Raw genomic sequence first — 14,844 nt, 5'->3', positions numbered from 1 at the left:
TGTCTTCATGTGCTGTGGCTGCCATGAAAACTCACTGCATCCTATTAACAAATTGCACTGACACCAATGAGCTTACAGAGCCCACCTACATTGAGCAACAGAATTTTGTATAAACGGCAATGCACTCTACTAACTATCTAATGCTATACATGTATATGAATAACTACCTAATGCCATCCATGTCTATGCACCTGGAGTACCAGTCAAAGCTGCATGGACAAGAGGGTACTACAGTGGCCTCAGAGGCCATATACTCTTCTTGCCCTATGGGTACGTCATCAATGTTATGTCCCAGAAACTCAAAATGACAGATTCTGCATTATACAAATTTTCTTCCTCAATGCAGAATTCCAATAGTATACCAGTTAGTATATCAGTGAGTGTATGTGTTACAGTGGCAGCTATGACCCGCCATTGTGCTAATCACAGTCGACAGTCTGGCCCCTCCTCCCACTTCCTTCCTCCTGGCGGCTCTGGCTGCTGGGTATGTGCTGTTTCTCCATGCAGGCTGCAGCCTGCTTGCCAGCAAAGTCTCTCCTCCTCTGCCCATAGGGGGCACACCTCCAGCTCCTAAGGGGCTAGTGCGCCCTTCCTGATGTTCACTAGCCAATGGCTGGCAACCCTATTAGGCACTTTTCCCAGTGGGATGGTGCCAGATCAATAAGGTTCCTTAAGGTTCCCGGTGCAAATTACCAAGTAATAATAGATTTTGATATTTTAGACTTGTCTTATAATGTGGATTAAACATAACTTCATTGTGGCGTATACAGGGTGTCTAAAGTCTCAGGACACTTTTATTTCATTAATGAAAGGTAAAATTAAATATCTGAATACCCCAGCAAGTAATGGGTGAAGGGGCCTATCTTTAAGGCTATGTCCAGAACATGGCCACCAAGTTGCCATATTGGATGAAGGTGAAATTTTTCCAATGGGAAGTGGTTCATGTAGGACAGGGGTAGGCAACCTCCGGCACTCCAGCTGTTGAGAAACTACAACTCCCAGTATGGATACTTCCTATACTCTTCAGAACTCTCGTAGAAATTAATAGAGCATGCTGGGAATTGTAGTTTCACAAAAACTGGAGTGCCGAAGGTTGCTGACCCCTGATGTAGGATATCAAAGACCAGAATTTCCTCAGAGATCAATTGCCTTGATCAGATTTTCAATATCTCTTGTGGTTCAAAAGTTATCAACACAGAAAGTAAAAATCTTTGAAGTTCTGTGAACACGTCAAATAGCTGTGCATCACAAGGAATGTTCTCGATTGTTTTTGCAACTTTCTGTGTTGATAATTACTGTAGATCATCTCCAGAAAACATTTGGTGTCTCTTTTTTTGGAGGAGACTCTGACTTGGCTAAAATCATGTTTGAAGGCCGGGTCAGACATTGACTTATAGGATACCTTCCTTTAGATGGCTCTAGAAAAACTATTTTCTTATACCTGTTGGAGAATTAGAAAAAATCATTTGGAACATATTACTATTTAATATAGTATAACAAAAATAATTAGTATAATGGACTGCCACATGTAGTTAAATGATCTTCTTTAAGGCTTTCTTCTCATCATTCACTCATTGCTTATGTCCAAGTACATGCTAGAACGTGTGCCAAAAGTTAGACATTTTAATATTTAAACAAGACAGCTCACAATGCATGAAATTGGTCTGGTCAAGATGACCTTCACAGTAAAGGGGATTTCTATACTATATACCTTTGTGATGGAGACAGCATAACTCTCTGAAAGCTTTAATTAATGTAAAATTCATTACCGCGAGGGAAGATTGTGAACATTGCATCGATATTTTATGAGTAATAAAATGGTCATTTGCAAAAGGTTGGCTTGGGGCAAGTGAACTGCTTTTCATGCAGAAAATCTCTTCTTTGATATTCGTAAATGGCAGGTTTGCAGATAAGTACATTATTCATAGTTCAATAAAGTGTTGAAATATCTTATTTTTGACAATAATTTTGGTGATTTTTGACTGTGCAGTTTTGGCACGACTATTTTGAGGACTTTATACATTGTTATTTTCCTTTTCTTTTGATAGGAAGTGGAAGATAACATATTCAGCCGCATATGAATATGCTATACCATATGATTAGAGATGAGCGAATTTCATATTTTTTAATTCATTCACACTTCATTTACTGCTATAAGCTGAATTGCATTATGGATTCCGTTACCGGATCATAACGCAATTCTATGACGGAATGCATATTCATTCCATCATAGTAGAAGTCTATGGGCTCCCAAACGGATCCGTCCCATTTCCGTTATGCAAATATAAAAATGGTCAAGATCACCAATGCTACCTATTAGGGATAAATCACCCCTTTAAATGCAAATAGGACAGGACTTGACAGTATCTTTGCCATGAGTCCTTTGTGGCAGTTCATAGGTCCAAGTGCTTCTCCATCCTTAGATCTAGTGTTGGGCAGGGGTTCCAAAAAATGTTGAGGATGTGGCTGTCAGATGACTTTATTGTGCCCTAGATGAGAGATCAAGTCTGCCCGGCAAGCCCTAATATGGAAGCTCTATGCTGACAAGGACAATTCCCTATGGAGTCTTATCCTAATATGTGTCCCAAAAGTCTCCCTATCACTGCTTGTGATATGACATGTTTCTGTCTGCATGTAGCAGACTCCTCAGTGGACATGGAGAACAGGTATTACTGGAAGGTAGAAAAGTAGGTCTGCTATGGATTTATTGTCCTGAAAGCTGATTGGTTACTGGCATTAGGACTCTATGCCATATAGTCAGTTATTTGTGGCAAAAGATGTGGCTTGTATAACGTAGCCTCCAATTTTATAGAAAACATAGGGGGTCATTTTAGGATGTTTTAGGCACCGGTCTTAATAACTCTGTGCGCTGTAGGGGAATCTGCTGAAGTTATGAAGAGGTGCTGGCCTCTACATAACTTTGGTGCATTCACCGCCAATCTAAATCTAAGCCAGCATTCTTGCTGGCTTAGTAACATACATAGTAACATAGTAACATAGTACATAAGGCCGAAAAAAGACATTTGTCCATCCAGTTCGGCCTGTTATCCTGCAAGTTGATCCAGAGGAAGGCAAAAAAAACCTGTGAGGTAAAAGCCAATTTTCCTCACTTTAGGGGAATAAAAAATTCCTTCCCGACTCCAATCAGGCAATCAGAATAACTCCCTGGATCAACGACCCATAGCCTGTAATATTATAGCCTGTAATATTATTACGCTCTAGAAACACATCCAGGCCCCTCTTGAATTCCTTTATTGTACTCACCATCACCACCTCCTCAGGCAGAGAGTTCCATAGTCTCACTGCTCTTACCGTAAAGAACCCTTTTCTATGTTTGTGTACAAACCTTCTTTCCTCCAAACGCAGAGGATGTCCCCTCGTCACAGTCACAGTCCTGGGGATAAATAGATGATGGGATAGATCTCTGTACTGACCCCTGATATATTTATACATAGTAATTAGATCTCCCCTCAGTCGTCTTTTTTCTAACTTGAATAACCCTAATTTTGATAATCTTTCAGGGTACTGTAGTTGCCCCATTCCAGTTATTACTTTAGTTGCCCTCCTCTGGACCTTCTCCAGCTCTGCTATGTCTGCCTTGTTCACTGGAGCCCAGAACTGTACACAGTACTCCATGTGTGGTCTAACTAATGATTTGTAAAGTAGTAGGAATATGTTCTCATCACGGGCATCTATGCCCCTTTTGATGCAACCCATTATCTTATTGGCCTTGGCAGCAGCTGCCTGACACTGTTTTTTGCAGCTTAGTTTGCTGTTTATTAAAATTCCTAGATCATTTTCCATGTCAGTGTTACCGAGTGTTTTACCATTTAGTATGTACAGGTGACTTGCATTATTTCTTCCCATGTGCATAACCTTACATTTGTCAGTGTTAAACCTCATCTGCCACTTACGGTATCTGCCCAAGCCTCCAATCTATCCAGATCCCTTAAATTTAGTAAATTTGTTATACCAAAAACAGGCATAGTTAATGATAAATCAGACAGGCCTGCCTGGCTCGTCCCCTTCCCTGCCCACATCACACCCCCTTTTTAGACCTGGCGTAAGCGGGGAAAAGTTTAGATTGCGCCAAAAATAACCTTTGCAGTATGCGACAGATATACGCCAGAGAACTGGCATACATATAATAGTAAATGACCCCCATAGTTCACAAAGCTTTTCAATACAGTTTAAAAAGGTATGCCATGCAGTCATGTTAATACAATGTCTGGCTGATAGAGGTCTATGAAAAGCTTAGACATAAATGTTGGGAACATTTTCTAATATGAATGAAAGGTAGAGCCCAAATCTAATGTGAACCTAGCCTTACACAGAAAGATTATAGCCAGAAATAATGGGGCAATTAAAACTCCTCTACTAGTTCCTACCAACTTTGATGCTAAAATTAACAAAATCATTTTCTGTCCAGGTCTATATTAGGAGAATATAGAAAGCCAAAATCTGATGGTGCTATGAACTACAGTATGGTTGTATTTCATCTGTTTTCATTGATTACCCTAACTGTTTAATACCTTTACAAGGTACAGTGCTTCCATGTCGATTTTTCAGGAAATATTTCATCCATAAATTTAATCCATTGACTAACTGGATTTTCATTTTACTAACATTTTACTAACATATTAATGAAATCAGTTTGGACAAAGAAACTAAATACTATCACGGTCAAGAATATCATATGTTTAAAGGCGTTGTCCAAGATTATAAAAAATTGTGGACAAGCCTCAAGTTGGCTAAAATAAAAATCAGTTTGGACAAAGAAACTAAATACTATCACGGTCAAGAATATCATATGTTTAAAGGCGTTGTCCAAGATTATAAAAAATTGTGGACAAGCCTCAAGTTGGCTAAAATAAAAAATGTTATACTCTCCTCTGTGTCCTCCTGCTGCTTGTTTATAAACTGCAGCAGTGTTGTGCTGGTGTACGGCACATGATCATTGCAGCCAATCACTGCCCTTAGCAGTATACCACTGAGGGCAGTAATTGTCTTTAACGGTGACATGCCATACTGTCACAAACACAGGGGGTGGGGTAGTGACCACTGAACTCCACCCTCACCCCTGTCCCTGCCTACTTGCCTCGAAAGTCCTAGCGACAAGGGACAACTGGTCGACAAACCCTTAGCTAGGATAGTGCAGGGAAGACAAACAACACATAAACAAAAAGGTCAAACAAGCAGCATCAAAACCAAGAGATCAGAAAAGGTACCGGAGGAGCAAGCAGAGAATCGTCAGGACAAGCCGAAGTCAAACCAGGAGAGCACGCCAAGACCAAAGGATGAGACGGACAGGAAATCGGAAGCCAAGCATGAACAAACAAACCAGGTGAGTATCATGCAGGAAGGACCTCAATAACAGGCAATTTGTGGCCAGCAGATTGCCTGTTTAAATAGAGGTCTGGTGGAGTCATGTGATGTGGCCAGCGTCACATGACTCCTGAGTTCTGATGCAGCCGAGCGCCGAGTGATCAGCTCGGTGCTCAGCCCTATTGCGGTTGTCATGGGAACAGGCGACGCTGGATGCGCTGATGACGCGAGCGCGCCCCCCGGCCGCCCCCGCTTCCCAGAACACCGCATCGTGACACATACACCTGCACATCACTGTGCACATTACATTCTGGGTGACATGCACAATGATGCGCTGGAGAACAGCACATGACCACTACTGTCACGACCGCTACCCCAGCAGCAGTCGTGTCGCACCAGACGGAGGGGAAGGGGGACCCTTATCTACGGATGGGAATAGTATGGCCACCCCTGACTAACCCTAAGCTGGCACCTGTCTGCCCTGATACCCTAGACGGGGTGTGAACCCGTGCGGCGAGCAGGATGCCTAAACCCTCAGTCACTCTAACAAGCCTAGAGTGGAGAAAGGCCGATGGGAGCACTAGTCACCATCACTCATGTTTAGGAGAACAGCAGGGGAAAACAGCAACAAACAAACTATATCAGAGATAGACTTATCCAGTCACGAGCAGAGAAGGCGATCCCAATCACGACAGTCCACGCCGGACAAGAGCTCCACAGCAACACCATCAAACGATCTCCTTCAAAGGTCAGAATAGAACTGGAAGTAAGGACTATATCTGGCAATGACTGCAAGTGAAAGTGAAACTAATATAGTAGCTGGGAGTGGCAGACAGGACTCACCTGAGAAGGATGCCTACAAACTCCCAGTCAGGACAAAAAGGTTCACAAGGCAAAACCCAGATGACATACCCTGAATCACGGAGCAAACTCACAAGCTATCGCGAGTAGCAAGTCGCTGCGACCTTCTCCTCCCAGACCTGTCTGGATCAGTCACAGTCGTGACAGTACCCCCCTTTCTACGAGGGGCCCCTGGACCCTCAAGACCAGGCCTCTCCGGATGGGAGCTATGAAAAGCCCGAATGAGTCTGTCCGCTTTTATCTCTGATGCTGGAACCCACATTCTCTCTTCGGAACCATAACCTTTCCAGTGCACCAGGTACTGAAGAGAGCGGCGAACATATCGTGAATCAACAATCTTTTCTACCTGAAACTCAAGACTGCCATTAACAACCACCGATGGAAGCGCTAGTGGCAATGGTTCAGGAGGTTCTACATATCTCTTAAGCAGAGATATGTGGAAGACATTATGGATCCTTAGAGTCTGAGGTAGCTCCAGACGAAAAGCCACCGGGTTAATGATATTAATTACCCTATAAGGACCAATAAATCTCGGACCTAATTTCCACGAGGGAACCTTCAACTTGATATTTCTGGTAGACAACCACACCAAGTCATTCACCCCAAGGTCCGGACCTTCAGAGCGCTTCCTATCAGCCGCACGTTTGTATCTACCACCAATTCTCTTCAAACTTTCTTGCACACTCTGCCACACTGAAGAAAGTGAAGACGCAAATCGTTCCTCCTCGGGAATCCCAGACGGCCCCCCCTCACTAAACGTACAAAACTGAGGATGGAAACCATACGCACCAAAAAATGGTGATTTATCGGTGGATTCTTGACGACGATTATTAATGGCAAACTCGGCTAACGGTAAATAAGATGACCATTCCTCCTGATTTTCGGAAACAAAGCATCTCAAATATGTCTCTAGGTTTTGATTGGTACGTTCAGTCTGACCGTTGGACTGTGGATGGAAAGATGAAGAAAACGACAGATGAACCCCTAAACGAGAACAAAAAGCTTTCCAAAATTTAGAAACGAATTGGGTACCACGATCCGAAACAATATCGGAAGGGACCCCGTGAAGCTTCACGATGTGGTCAATAAAAACCTGAGCCAGTGTGTTAGCATTAGGCAATGCGGCAAGAGCAATAAAGTGCACCATTTTACTGAATCTGTCAACAACTACAAGAATAACAGTCTTCCCCGCTGATACTGGTAGATCCGTAATGAAATCCATTGACAGGTGCGTCCAAGGCCTTTTGGGGATGGCCAGAGGTAAAAGACGCCCTGCCGGACGAGTATGATCTACCTTAGAACGAGCACAGGTAGCACATGCAGACACAAAATTCAACACCACCTGGCGCCATTTAGGCCACCAGAACTGACGAGACACTAACTCAGAGGTTGCCCTACTACCTGGGTGTCCTGCTAGTGTGGAGTTATGGTGTTCTTTTAGTATCTCCAGTCGTAAATTTTCTGGCACAAACAGTTTACCCGAGGGGCAGGAGGCCGGGGCGTCCCCCTGAGCTTCCAACACCCTCCCCTCCAAACCTGAGTGTAATGCAGAGACCACCACCCCCTTTTGCAAAATGGGCTCTGGTACCTCAACATCACCCCCTCCAGGAAAATTTCGAGACAATGCATCCGCCTTAGTATTTTTTGCCCCCGGGCGATAGGTTATTACAAAATTAAACCTAGTAAAAAATAACGACCACCGAGCCTGTCTAGGGGTGAGACGTTTAGCAGACTCCAGATATAATAAGTTTTTGTGATCAGTAATCACCGTGACGGGATGAACCGCCCCCTCCAAAAAATGACGCCACTCCTCAAAATCCAACTTAATAGCCAAAAGTTCCCTGTTGCCAATATCATAGTTCCTTTCTGCAGTAGACAATTTCTTCGAAAAGAAAGCACATGGACGCCATTCACCAGGGGACGGGCCCTGAGATAGTACCGCTCCCACCCCCACTTCTGATGCGTCAACCTCTACAATAAAAGGAAGCGAGACATCTGGCTGTACGAGAATAGGGGCCGAGGTGAATCTCTCCTTCAGAGATGCAAAGGCAGTTTTGGCTGCATGTGACCATTTGGAAAAATCGGATCCCTTTCGGGTCATGTCCGTCAGTGGTTTGACCACCAGGAAGCGTTGCAATGCCTTCAGGTTCTCAGGCAGATCCCAGTCTATAATTGCCCGGACCTTCTCTGGATCCATGCGGAAACCTGAATCTGACAACACATACCCCAGAAATGGCAGTTCTTTTACGGCGAACACACATTTTTCTAACTTAGCAAACAATTTGTTGGCCCTTAATATCTGCAGCACTTGTCTCACATGGATCTTATGTGTATCCAGATCCGGGGAATAGACCAGGATGTCATCAAGATATAGCACAACAAATCTCCCGATAAGGTGACTAAAAATATAGTTGACAAAATGTTGGAATACCGCAGGCGCATTAGTAAGACCAAATGGCATGACCAGATTTTCATAATGCCCTTCCGGAGTATTAAAAGCCGTCTTCCACTCATCCCCCTCTTTGATGCGAACCAGGTTATAGGCTCCTCTGAGATCCATTTTGGAGAACCATTTAGCACCAGCAACCTGATTAAAGAGGTCGGGAATGAGAGGAAGAGGATAGGGCTCTCGGATAGTTATCCGGTTTAATTCCCGGAAATCCAGGCAAGGACGTAGGTCCCCATCTTTCTTTTTAACGAAAAAGAACCCTGCAGCCACAGGTGAAGAAGAGGGTCTGATGTGTCCCTTAGCCAAACTCTCCGAAATATAATCTTTCATAGCCTTCCTCTCCGGGCCGGAAAGATTGTATAACCGGGTTTTAGGTAGTTTGGCCCCAGGTAGTAGATTAATCGGGCAATTATATGAACGATGAGGTGGTAACCCCTGACAACCCTTCTCAGAGAACACATCCATAAAATCTGACAGAAAGGCAGGTAAAGATGTTACAGAGAGTGTAGAGCACCTACTACTCAAGCAGTTGTCCTTACAATGTTCACTCCACTCCACAATCTCCCCGGCCTGCCAATCCACCACTGGATTGTGAGTCACCAGCCAGGGAAGCCCCAATACCATAGGAGCCGGAAGACCGTCCAGGACATAACACGAGATATGCTCTTTATGGAGGTCCCTTACCTGCAGATGGATATTATGAATGATCTGAGTTAACTCTTTCTGAGTAAGAGGGGAGGAGTCGATGGCAAAAACAGGAATAGTTCTGCGTATCGGTTCTGGAGTAAAACCCAGAGCCTGAGCAAACCGTGAATCCACCAAGTTGACCCCCGCCCCACTGTCCAAAAAGACGGAACAGATCTCAGTCTTATTGCCCGCCTCAACGGTAGCGGACAACAAAAACTGAGACATGCTTATGGAGGAAACGAATACGCCCAGACTGTTATCCTCCGCACAATCTGGGGACTCTAGTTTTCCCGGCGGCTCCTTTGTTTGTGGTCTCTTGGGTTCTGAGGGACAAACCTTTACAAAATGACCCCTCCCCCCACAACGAAAACAAACCTCTGACCTACAGCGGAACTTAGGAGGATTCACCCGTCTAGTGGCGTCCCCTATTTGCATTGGTTCGACTGGATCATAACAAACCGATCCCTGCCCTATAGAGGCCTCCGTAAAATTTAATAGTCTCTCCCTGAGTCGTCTGTCGATTCTTATGGACAGAGACATAGCAGCCTCCAGAGACCAAGGGACCTCGTATACCGCCAAGCGCGTCTTTTAATTTTTCAGACAACCCCTGGCAGAACTGACTCCTAAGGGCCGAGTCGTTCCATAACGTATCAGTAGCCCACCTACGGAATTCGGAACAATATAGTTCAGCAGACCGGTTCTCTTGCCGAAGTCTACGTAGCTTAGACTCAGCCAGTGAGACCCTGTCCGGGTCATCATATACAAGACCCAGGGCTTCAAAAAACTCCTCCACTGATCGTAAGGCCAGAGAGTCTGATGGTAGGGAGAAAGCCCAAGCCTGCGGATCTCCTTGCAGGAGAGAAATTACAATACCCACCCGTTGTTCCTCACCGCCGGAGGATCTAGGGCGTAACCTGATGAACAATTTGCAAGCTTCTCTGAAGGTTACAAATTGGTCTCTCCCTCCTGAGAACCTATCAGGTAAAGCCACTTTTGGTTTAGGAGTACCTTGGTTTCCCGTAGCAACGGTGGAACCCAAGGATTGCTGCTGCAGCACTGTTGCTTGTAATCCTGCCACTTCAAGGGATAATCCCTGTAATTGTTTCGCCAAAACCGTAACCGGATCCATAGTGGAACAGAAAAATACAAAGCAAAACAGCAAGCAAAAAAAAAAAAAAGAAATGTCACTTTTTTTTTTTTTTACAAGGCCAGATATACTGTCACGACCGCTACCCCAGCAGCAGTCGTGTCGCACCAGACGGAGGGGAAGGGGGACCCTTATCTACGGATGGGAATAGTATGGCCACCCCTGACTAACCCTAAGCTGGCATCCGGTCTGCCCTGATACCCTAGACGGGGTGTGAACCCGTGCGGCGAGCAGGATGCCTAAACCCTCAGTCACTCTAACAAGCCTAGAGTGGGGAAAGGCCGATGGGAGCACTAGTCACCATCACTCATGTCTAGGAGAACAGCAGGGGAAGACAGCAACAAACAAACTATATCAGAGATAGACTTATCCAGTCACGAGCAGAGAAGGCGATCCCAATCACGACAGTCCATGCCGGACAAGAGCTTCACAGCAACACCATCAAACGATCTCCTTCAAAGGTCAGAATAGAACTGGAAGTAAGGACTATATCTGGCAATGACTGCAAGTGAAAGTGAAACTAATATAGTAGCTGGGAGTGGCAAACAGGACTCACCTGAGAAGGATGCCTACAAACTCCCAGTCAGGACAAAAAGGTTCACAAGGCAAAACCCAGATGACATACCCTGAATCACGGAGCAAACTCACAAGCTATCGCGAGTAGCAAGTCGCTGCGACCTTCTCCTCCCAGACCTGTCTGGATCAGTCACAGTCGTGACAACTGCAGCCAATCACTGTCCTTTTCAATCTATCAAGGAGGGCAGTGTTTGGCTGCAGTGGTGACATGCCATACACCTGCACATCACAGTGTGGGTGACATGCACAGTGACGAGCTTGTGTACGGCATGTGGGAAAGGCTTCATTTTAGCCAATTGGAAGGCATGTCTAAAAGTTTTAATTATCTTAGACAACCCCTTTAATAACCATGATGGTGAAATAGAAATGGGCTAAATTGTAATGTCTGATATAACTTTGGTTCACACCTTATAAATGCCATATATTCAAATAATTGTGCAGTGGTTATCACATTTATGTAAAACCTTAGTCAGAACTTAATCACAGGAATACGTTAATCTCTCTATATAATGGACCCCTCAAATATGTCATAATGATGCTTTTCTTATTGCAGTGATGAGAAATTCATGCTGTAAATAGCTGCAATGAAGTGTAATATTGTCTTAACAGCCAGTAAAATGGCTACCAAAAGATTTGTACAGCAATGCCAATTTTACATACAAATGGCCAACAAGATGATAGTTCACATTTGTGTTACAAATAATGAACTTATATTGAATACAGTTAAATTGACTTGAATAATATATAAATTATGAACAGCCATGCAAAAATGTTTGATTGCTGCATATTCTGCAAAACAATCAATTTTTATGATTTTTCCACAGTTCAACAAAATACCTCTATTCACTTGCTTTCATTTGCTGTTCCCGCACCCACTAGACACTAAGGACTTCCAGGCTTGCTGAAAATATCTTAAATAGCTCTTTTATCATCATGTCATTTTAGGTCTAAAATATATTCATTTAATAACATACATCCCTAACTAGTGCTTGTTGTACTGATATAAAGCTGCAGGTCCCCTGCAAAGACATGGGGATAAATTTATCTTTTCATCTGTGCTGGTTTTCTGCCATAAAAAATTAAAAACAAAAGTGCCTAATGTTTTTGTAATATTTTATTCTTCTCGCCACTTTGAAAATGATTCCTAAAGAGGGTGTAGTTACTGGTATTATTAACTAGGTGTATGCCAGATCTATCAACTGCAAATTTTTAAAAAGGCAAACTCCTCCAAAAAACCCACCTCAATCTTGCTCCAATAGAGGGTGACATTTACTCAAATGTTTTTGAAAGCAATTAATATTCTTACAGGAAGTATAGAAATATCTAATTTGAAAGAACCTTCCCTTATTTAAAAAATAACTTTTAATAAATCTTTAAAACCCCTCAATCAATTGAAAAGATAATACAACAAGTAGTTGTCATCTGATGGGACTCGTTAGTGTCCTTCTTACTTACAGTTTATAGAATCACATATCATGGAATAGAAGGTAGGTGGTATAAGCTTCATGGGACATTCATTACTGTCCCAATCATGTCCCTTCCTTATCCCTACCTACAGGCAGAGCACCCACCCTAAAAGGGTCAACCCCCTCGGTGGCTAAGCCCTTTCTGGTGCCTATTGGTGCCCTGACTATTATATAAGTCTTTGTCCCAGAGATGAAGATAAGATGACAAAACTTAATCCAAAAAGCCAAATACTTAGAGTATAATCCAAGCAATTTTCCAAAAAATCAACATCACTAAAAGGGATCAATGCGTCTCATTATGAATGCGTCCCGATGCAGCGTTTCCCCAGCACAAAAAGCTGGTTCCTCAGGGGACAAAAAGGATCAAAAATTGCATTAATAAAAAAAGAAGTCCTCAGACATTTAGCCTATAGATGATAAATAGTACCAAATGGTAAAGAGCCCTATGATTGGGGCTCAAAAGGAGTCAGATATCAATGGCCTACATGGAGGATAAGCTTGGGCAACCCTTTTAAATGACCAGGAGCCAGCACATGGGCTCCAGCAGCAGAGCAGAATGATACAGGTAGTGCAGAACACTGGCTCCTGGGAGACGTGAGACAACATATTGTTGAAGGTCTACATTTTTCTGGTTACAAAGCCATACATTAAAGTGGTTTTCCCATCTCAGTCGGTAGGATATATCCCCATTGTCTGATAGATGCGGGTACACCAAGATCAGAGGAGGGAAGGTTGTGGTCGGAGAATCCCGCTCTCCCCATAGTAGTGAATGGGAATGCACCTCGCTTGCACGGCCACCTCTCCCATTCATTCCAGCGTGCGGCTATTTTCGGTGGCCCTATAGAAATGAATGGAGGGTGGCTGTGCATGCGCAATGTGCCCTGCACAACTTTCCGGGCTCCGCTCTCTGTGTAGGTATAGGTCCCAGAGGTGGGACCCACACCTATCAGACAATGGGGGAATATCCAAGTGATATGCCCCCATTGTCTGAGATGAGAAAACCCCTTTAAGAAGCTCCACTTTCTTATGCAGTGAATTACCAGCGTACAGCTTTACATTAAAGCAACCATTAAATGTGTCTGCACAAACAAGTTTGAAATAACAGTGAAAGATAGGTTTCGCTGCTTTCACTTTATTGAAAATCCAATGTACCTTGCTAATTAGCGCTGTGCTATAAAGTAACAACTTGGATGCAAAATGCAAACAGTGACAGTTTCTTGATCTATTTGTTCCTCTTGTTTGAACAGAGTTATTTCCCTTGCTTAACAGTGGTCAGATACATTATCAGGAAACTGCTTAGTGTATGCTCTCGGCATATTCGTATTATTAAAATGTTTTCTGTAGTCTCAATAGCTAGATATTATAATACAAGATGTTTGTGTGTCCACTCTTCACTTTCTTCACAGCTTGCATTATTCTAGGTAATTATGTTCAGTTTTTCACAGCAATCTGCAGGTAAATTTTTTTCCCTATGCTTCTTGTGCATGCCACCGCAATTAAAGGGCTTATCCTATCAGATCTGGATTGCACACACACAGGAATTTCGATCTCTAGCATTGGGCCCTGTCTTAAGCCACCAGAAGTGGAAAGTGAATGGAGAGAGCCTGTTGGGCATTTATGGTATACCTTAAATGTCTGGATGGGACAACCCTATTAAAGGGAACGTGTCATGAAAAAATGACCTATTGTTTAAATCACATTTTTATGTTAAACACATTTTTTAACAATTGGTGATTTTTTTAAACATTTTTATGTCACTATATTAAAAATATATATATTTAAAAAAATAAAATCCTGCAGTTTTAACATTGGCCACTAGGCCTAAAATATGTTAGGATTTCCTGTATTTTGAGAGCAGCGACATGGATCATAGACACAATAGACAGGAGGGGACCTCATTGACTTCTGTGGGAGAGTTTTCTAGGCATGCTGTGTGACCTGTGCAGAGTTCAGGAGGGAGCTGATAAGCTGTGATATCACATATACTGAATGATGGATGCTGTGTTATCTATATAGAGGTGTTATATGTTAGTGTAAAGGCTGTATTTGACAGACCAATTCTACAGATGATTGTCGGGAAGGAAGCGTTCCTTCCCGGCAATTGTGTGCTTGCTATTATTTGCAGCAATCTCCTCCACAGTAAGGGGAGGAGAGATAATTATGTGAAACGGGCGGCCGCATCCCAGGGCCCTCTATATAACACATCCCAGGTGTAGGAATTGCTGAGTGGTGTAATGGTGCGGCCCAAATGTCTCTTTATGTGTGTCACGGTGCTCCTACCTGGATACTGCTACCTGGAAATAGGGGAAATAATTGATGGATTAAGGAAGAAC

The sequence above is a fragment of the Bufo bufo genome, chromosome 1 (assembly GCF_905171765.1).
Source record: "Bufo bufo chromosome 1, aBufBuf1.1, whole genome shotgun sequence".
NCBI lineage: Eukaryota > Metazoa > Chordata > Amphibia > Anura > Bufonidae > Bufo > Bufo bufo.
The sequence above is the reverse complement of the archived record's forward strand: the minus strand, read 5'-3'. Positions refer to the sequence as shown.